Source organism: Solanum stenotomum, chromosome 4 (genome assembly GCF_019186545.1).
Source record: "Solanum stenotomum isolate F172 chromosome 4, ASM1918654v1, whole genome shotgun sequence".
NCBI classification, from domain to species: Eukaryota; Viridiplantae; Streptophyta; class Magnoliopsida; order Solanales; family Solanaceae; genus Solanum; species Solanum stenotomum.
Genome location: NC_064285.1, coordinates 59,309,832 through 59,316,960, shown reverse-complemented (window position 1 = coordinate 59,316,960; position 7,129 = coordinate 59,309,832).

Genomic DNA, 7,129 nt, shown 5'->3' with positions numbered 1-7,129 from the left:
AGTCGGCAAAAATCTTATGTCGACGTTAGAAAGAGGGATCTAGAATTTGAGAGTGGTTATTGGGTCTACTTAAAAATCTCACCTATGAAAGGTGTGATGAGATTTGGTAAAAAGGGAAAGTTAAGTCCCCGATATGTGGGCCCATATCAAATCTTGAAATGTATTGAGAAGGGTGCTTATGAATTAGACTTGCCAAGTGAGTCGGCTTCGGTCCACCCGGTGTTTCATGTTTCCATGCTCAAGAAGTTTGGTGATTCGGTATCCATCCTTCGTTTAGAGGGTTTAGGAGTGGTTTAGAACCTTTCTTATGAAGAAGTCTCGGTTGATATTTTGGATCGGCAAGTGAAAAGGTTAAGAAACAAAGAAGTAACTTCGGTTAAGGTTTTATTGAGGAATCACTTAGTTTAGGGTGATACATGGGAGGCCGAGGCCGATATGAAGTCCCGTTATCCTCATATTTTTCCGTCAACTCCTATTCCAACTAGAAATAAGTAGTTTCTTGAGTTTGTTATTTTGGAAGTCATATGTGCTATAAGTGTTCTTTATGATTTCCTTATGTTGTGCATGTTCTTGTGATAATTCATGTTTAGCATAAATCGAGTTTTCATGTTTTGTATGTTCCTCATGTTGATTTACATTTTGGTATGATGATTGCTTATTTGACTTCATGAGGTGAATTGGTGAACATGTTTAGCTATGGTTTTGATGAAATGTTATGTTGGCTCTATATAGTTGTTGTTAAGCTTGCTTTGAGTTGGAGAAGGTAGTTCCTCCCATGTTTATGCGAATTGATGAACTTTGTGCATGATGGGCTGTACAGGTAGTTTCCTACTTCCTTATAATTGCATTGATTATGTCTTGAGATGGAGTTGATGTTTCCTCCTATGAATTGTGCATTTTGTTATGTTGCATGCTTGTGGGGCTGCTAGTCTTGAGTCTATACTTCCGTAAGGTGCCTAAATCGTCATTCGAGGACGAATGTTCCCAAGGGGGAGATAATGTAACACCTCAGAAAATGAAAGTTAAACTAGAGACTAAACGTAAGGTTAAAAATCATAAAATGACTCCCCGTAGGTTAGTAAACATGATATGGGGGTTTTAGGAGTCAAGGCCTAAGGGACAAGTGCCGAGCAAAAGGGGCAAGCCAATGCTGCTCCAAACTTGAGCGCACTGCCTCAAACTCCATGGCCATCACCACGGCTCGTGGTCATGACCACGGCCCGTGGTAGGCCTTGTAGAGTTGCCTTGGCCAGAGTAGGAAAGCCCCCAGGTGTCTTAGACACTGCCTTAACCTCCACGGAAGGGACCACGGCTCGTGAATCCCTCCGTGAAGAGGACTTGGGTGTGGTGTCATAAAGGGCAAGGTAGCATAGCTACTGCCTCAACCCTCCACGGGCATGACCACGTGCTGTGGTCCACTTCACAAGTCGTGAAGGGGTCCATGGAGATGACTTGGCCAAAAGATCTTGTGCTCCAAAAAGGGAGGCTACTGCCCCAACTCTACGAGGGGGACCACTGGTCGTGGTCCACACCTCGGCTCGTGGAGGTGGTCGTGGTCCCTGACGGGGACCAATTAAATGAGGGGTGTTTTGTGTATTTTTAGGGGAAGTATCTATATATATATATATATATATATATATATATATATATATATTGTTTCTAAGTCAATTTCACCTATTTTCAAGTCATAAACTCAAACACCCAAATAATTCCCCAAAATCCTCTCCTCTCTCAATATTTCTCTCTCTAAGTTCAAGGAAGAAGAAGAAGCCATTGAAGCTAGGGTTGGTAGGTTGTCAAGGTTCTTCACCAAAATTCGTGGTGATTCTTAGTCAAAGTATGGATGCTTTTCATTCTTGGGTAGCTATCACCCAAGAAGCCCCTTCAAATTATGTTTACAAATCCCCCAAATCTAGGGTTTTCAATCTACAACATGGGTCTACTTCCAAAACATTTTCCATTGTTTAATTATGGTCTATTATGATTGATTATGATGATTTATGATGGGAATGGTGAAGTATTGTTGGATTTTGATGAAAATCTACCTTGGACCCCTGATTTCCCCTTCTTCCTAAATTATGAACTAGGGTATAGTTTGATTGATCATGTAAGCTTGTCAATTGATTATGTTTATGTTTATTATGTTATTTAATCATGAAATTCCCCTATATATTTTTGTTATTCTTGAATTTAGGGTTGATCTTGATTCATAGCCTTGAAGGGGAATGACTAGGGTTTATGAATGTTGATGAAGTATGTATTTATGTATATGCTAAGCTTATTTGTCCACTTGAAAGGTGGAGGTGTTTAGTTATTGTGTATATTGTGGTAGTGATGCAAGATCCTTCTTCCCTATACCCCTACACATGACTATGTATGATATGATATGACTATGTATGACATGTTATGACTACGATAGTCTTATTGTGTTAAATGAAAAGTTATTCTCATGAACACACTACGAATATAATGTGAAAGGTTTACTCACATGTTTATGACTCTAAGGTTGAAAGGACATTCTCACTCTAATGAATCTTGAGCTATTATGATGTATGTTGGGTTGAGTGCCTAGTGCATTCTTTTATGAACCTAAACTTAAGAAAAGACTTAATGTGACTTTTAAAGGGAATTATTCTTAGGACCGAGCGGATATGAATATGAGATGGGTTCCTTCACACTAGTAGGGGGGTTCACATTACGGTGTCTCAAGAGATGGAAGCCTCCACATTAGAGTGAGGGTTTCTAGAAGCAATCTCAATATCCCATAACTATGTGCCCACATAGGACTTAGCTAGTGGATCCACCTAAAAGCTAATATGTATGTTCTACCTTAGGCAAGTAGGACACCTCTTTTCGATGTGGGGGTAGAACACCGGATTCCATGTCGCTCACATGGTCTATGTCGGTTGAGGTAAATTTCTCTATATGAGATGAATATGAACTATGATAAGAACATGGACTTTAATTATGACTTCTTAAGATGTATTACTTAGTATGAGTGGGGGTATGAGACTTCACTCATACATTGCACAAGTGGACTTTAAGAGAAGTTATGGTTAGCATCTCTTATGTTATGAAGACTTATGAATTATGCATATATGTCATGTATGAGTGTTAAGGTTGACTTTACTTGTTACAAATTATGATCATGAATGTCTCCTTAATTATGTATGTCGGTTATGGATGAACCAAAGGTAAGATAAGTATGTTGTTGGTAATCTAAGTGTGGTACTTAAAATTTGGTAGGGTTATGGGACTTTACCTTTGCATTGCACTAGTATGACTTTGGGTTGCTTATATGTTGGTATGACTTATGTTTCTTCATAAATGTGCATATTGATTTTCAAACTTGATAAAGGCATGATTTCAACTAAATGTCCCTTTTATGCATAGTTCAATGATTTTTGTGCATGGCTTCCATACTTGGTACTATATGTGCTAACCTATATTTCTACTTTTTACTATGAGTGCAGGTTTCGGTCGTTGAGATATACTTCCTACGACAAGTGAAGCATGGGTTGACTATTCCCTAGGCTTGGTGAGTCCTCGAGTTCGAGGACAAGATGTTATCATTTCTTAGTTTCCATTGTATTTCCTATATTGAGACTTTGTTGATGTAAATAGCTTTTGACCCTATTTGTAATCTCTATTGTACTAGATGGTGATTGAGACAACGTCTAGATTCCTATGTTCATTTATGAAAAAGAAGTTGACTTCTACTGTAAAAGGTTTTAAACTTTCCGCATTATTCTATGACTTATGTGTATGATTATGCTAAGGGATTGTATGTGACCCCTTCGGGGTCAAGTTCACCGTGTTACGTCTAGGGGGTACCCATGGGTCGTGACAAACTTGGTTATCAAAGCACAAGGTTTAGAATAATTCTAGGATTGATGTCTCATGAACCATGTTTAGTAGAGTCTTGTTCATGAGTGTGAAGCGCGCCACATTTATGGATGAGAGGCTATAAAATGTTTAGGAATTTTCCCTTCTTTCATTACTTTTTAGTCGTGCTTTGGAGTTTAAACTCTATAAAGTCCTTTTTCTAACCTCTCTCTTGTGATTATAGGAAATGAATACAAGAAGAGGGAATGCAAGGAGGACACAAGAGGAGAATGTCAATGAGGGAGTTCCTCCCCAAGCTCCTCAAGTTCCTAATGATGAAGGAGTTATGACTAATGTGGAAATAAGGGCGGCTCTCCAAACATTAACTCAAGTCATGACGGCACAAGCACAAGTCGTGACAACTCAAGCCCAAGCCATAAAGACTCATGCAAATAGGGAAGTTGGACCCCGTATTAATCTTAATGCGAGCACCATGGCCTCAAGGCTGAGAGACTTCACAAGAATGACCCCTCCTATGTTTTTTGGTTCCAAAGTGAATGAAGATCCTCAAGAGTTTGTGGAAGAGCTCTACAAGATAGTTGATGCCATAGGGGTGACTTCCATTGAGAAAGTCGAATTAGCCGGGTATCAATTGAAAGATGTGGCCCAAGTATGGTATACGCAATGGAAAGATAATAGGCCTATAAGGGCGGGTCCCATAAGTTGGGAAGTATTCAAGAAAGCGTTCCTTAGTAGAATTTTTCCCCGTGAGAAGAGGGAAGCCAAAGTTGATAAGGAGGGATGAGTGTCCAAGAATACTCATTGAAATTCACTAAGTTTTCCAAATATGCCCCATCTTTGGTGTCTAATCCTAGAGATGAAATGAGTCGGTTTGTGATGGGTGTGTCCGACTCAATTGAGGAAGAATGTCGTGTGACAATGCTTTATGAAAATATGGACATTTCACGTCTAAAGGTATATGCTCAACAAGTTGAGGAGACAAGGCTTAGGAAGAACAATAGAAAGGTAAAGAGGACAAGGTCTAATGAAGGAAATTCTTCCAAGGGTAAATTTGAGGTTCAAGGTAAACCAAGGTTCAAGAAGAGGTTTTCCAACCGAAGCTCCTCTAGCACTCCAAGGATCAACAAATATAGGGTGTCTAACCCTAAGCCACAAGGAGGTAATAGTGGTAGCTCTTATGTTAATAGGCCTAATTGTGCAAAGTATGGTAAGAAACATGAAGGCAAGTACCTAGTTGGCACGGATGATTTCTTTAATTGTCGGAAGAATGGTCATATGAAGAAATATTGTCCTATGCTAAAAGTTCAAGGGAATGAGGGCAAGCAAGTCCCTCAAAGTGGCGCAAATTTTGATGCTCCGAAGAAGAACCACTACTGTGCTCTCCAATCACGAGGTGACTAAGAGAGCTCCCCGGATGTTGTAATGGGTATGTTGCAAGTATTTTCCATTGATGTTTATGCATTATTAGACCCCGGTGCCACATTGTCATTTGTTACACCTTTTGTGGCTATGAAATTTGAAATGCCCCCGATGTGTTAGAAGAACCTTCTTCAGTGTCTACCCCGGTTGGTGACTCGGTAGTGGCAAAAAGAGTCTATAGAACTTATCCTATTTCTTTGTCTCATAAAGTCACTTTGGTATATTTGGTAGAATTAGACATGCTTGATTTTGATGTAATTTTGGGCATGGATTTGTTGCATGCATGCTACGCTTCCATAGATTGTAGGACCCGAGTGGTCAAATTTCAATTTCCAAATGAGCTAATTTTAGAGTGGAAATGGGGGAATTCTATTCCTAGAGGTCAATTTGTTTCATGTCTAAAAGCTATGAAAATGATTTCCATAGGATGCATGTATCATATTGTTAGGGTCATGGAGGTTGAGTCCAAAGTCCCTTTTTTAGAGTCGGTACCCATGGTGAGTGAGTTTCTGGAAGTCTTTCTTGATAACTTGCCCGGCATTCCTCCCCAACAGGAAATAGACTTTGGTATTGATATTTTATCGGAAACACATCCATATCCATCCCTCCCTATAGAATGGCTCCGACCGAATTGACAGAGTTGAAGGAGCAACTGAAGGACTTATTAGACAAGGGTTTTATTCAACCAAGCATATCTCCATGGGTTGCTCCGATATTGTTTGTGAAAAAGAAGGATGAGTCCCTTAGAATGTGTATTCATTATCGGCAATTGAACAAAGTGACTATAAAGAATAAGCATCCTCTCCATAGAATTGACGATTTGTTTGATCAACTTCAAGGGGCTAACTATTTCTCCAAAATAGATCTTCGTTCAGGTTACCATCAACTAAGGGTAAGAGGGGTTGACATTCCTAAAACGGTCTTCCGAACAAGATATGGCCATTATGAGTTCCTATTAATATCTTTTGGTCTAACGAATCCCCCGACAACTTTTATGGACCTTATGAATAAGGTTTTCCGGAATTACCTTGACATGTTCATCATTGTGTATATAGACAATATCTTGATCTATTCTAAGAGTGAGAGTGACCATATGGACCACTTGAGAGTGGTGTTGCAAGTCCTCAAGTATAACCAATTATATGCTAAATTTAGTAAATGCGAGTTTTGGCTAAGGTCGGTTGCCTTCCTTGGTCATATTGTGTCGAGCAAGAGTGTCGAGGTAGATCCGAAGAAGACGGATGAGGTCAAAGGTTGGCCTAGACCTCTAACTCCTACCGATATTAGAAGCTTTTTGGGTTTAGCCGGCTACTATATGAGGTTTGTTGAGGGTTTCTCCTCTATTGCTTCTCCATTGACGGCATTTACCCAAAAGAAGGCCAAATTTGTGTGGTCGAAAGCTTGTGATAAAAGCTTCCAAGAATTGAAAGATAAACTCACCTCCGCTTCGGTTTTGACCTTACCGGAGGGTACCGATGGGTTTGTAGTATATTGTCACGCTTCTCGAGTGGGTTTAGGGTGTGTTCTTATGCAACATGAGAAAGTAATCATCTATGCTTCAAGAGGGGGGTAAGGGGGTAGAGAAGGGGGTAGAGAGCGGGTAGAGAGGGAGGTAGGGGTTATAAAAGGGGTAGAGATATGGGGGTAAGGGGTAGAGGGTGGTATGGGTAGTGGACGGGGGTGGGGGGTAGGGATATGACGGGTAGGGGTAGGGGGTTATTGAAAAGGGGAGTATAGAGAAGGATAGAGTGGGCTAGAAGGGGGTACGGGGTGGGGTAGAGGGAGGGGGATAGAGGGAGGGTCGAGAAAGAAGGTAGAGAGGGGGGGTGGTAGAGAGGGGTTGGTAAGGGGTGGTAGTGGGGGG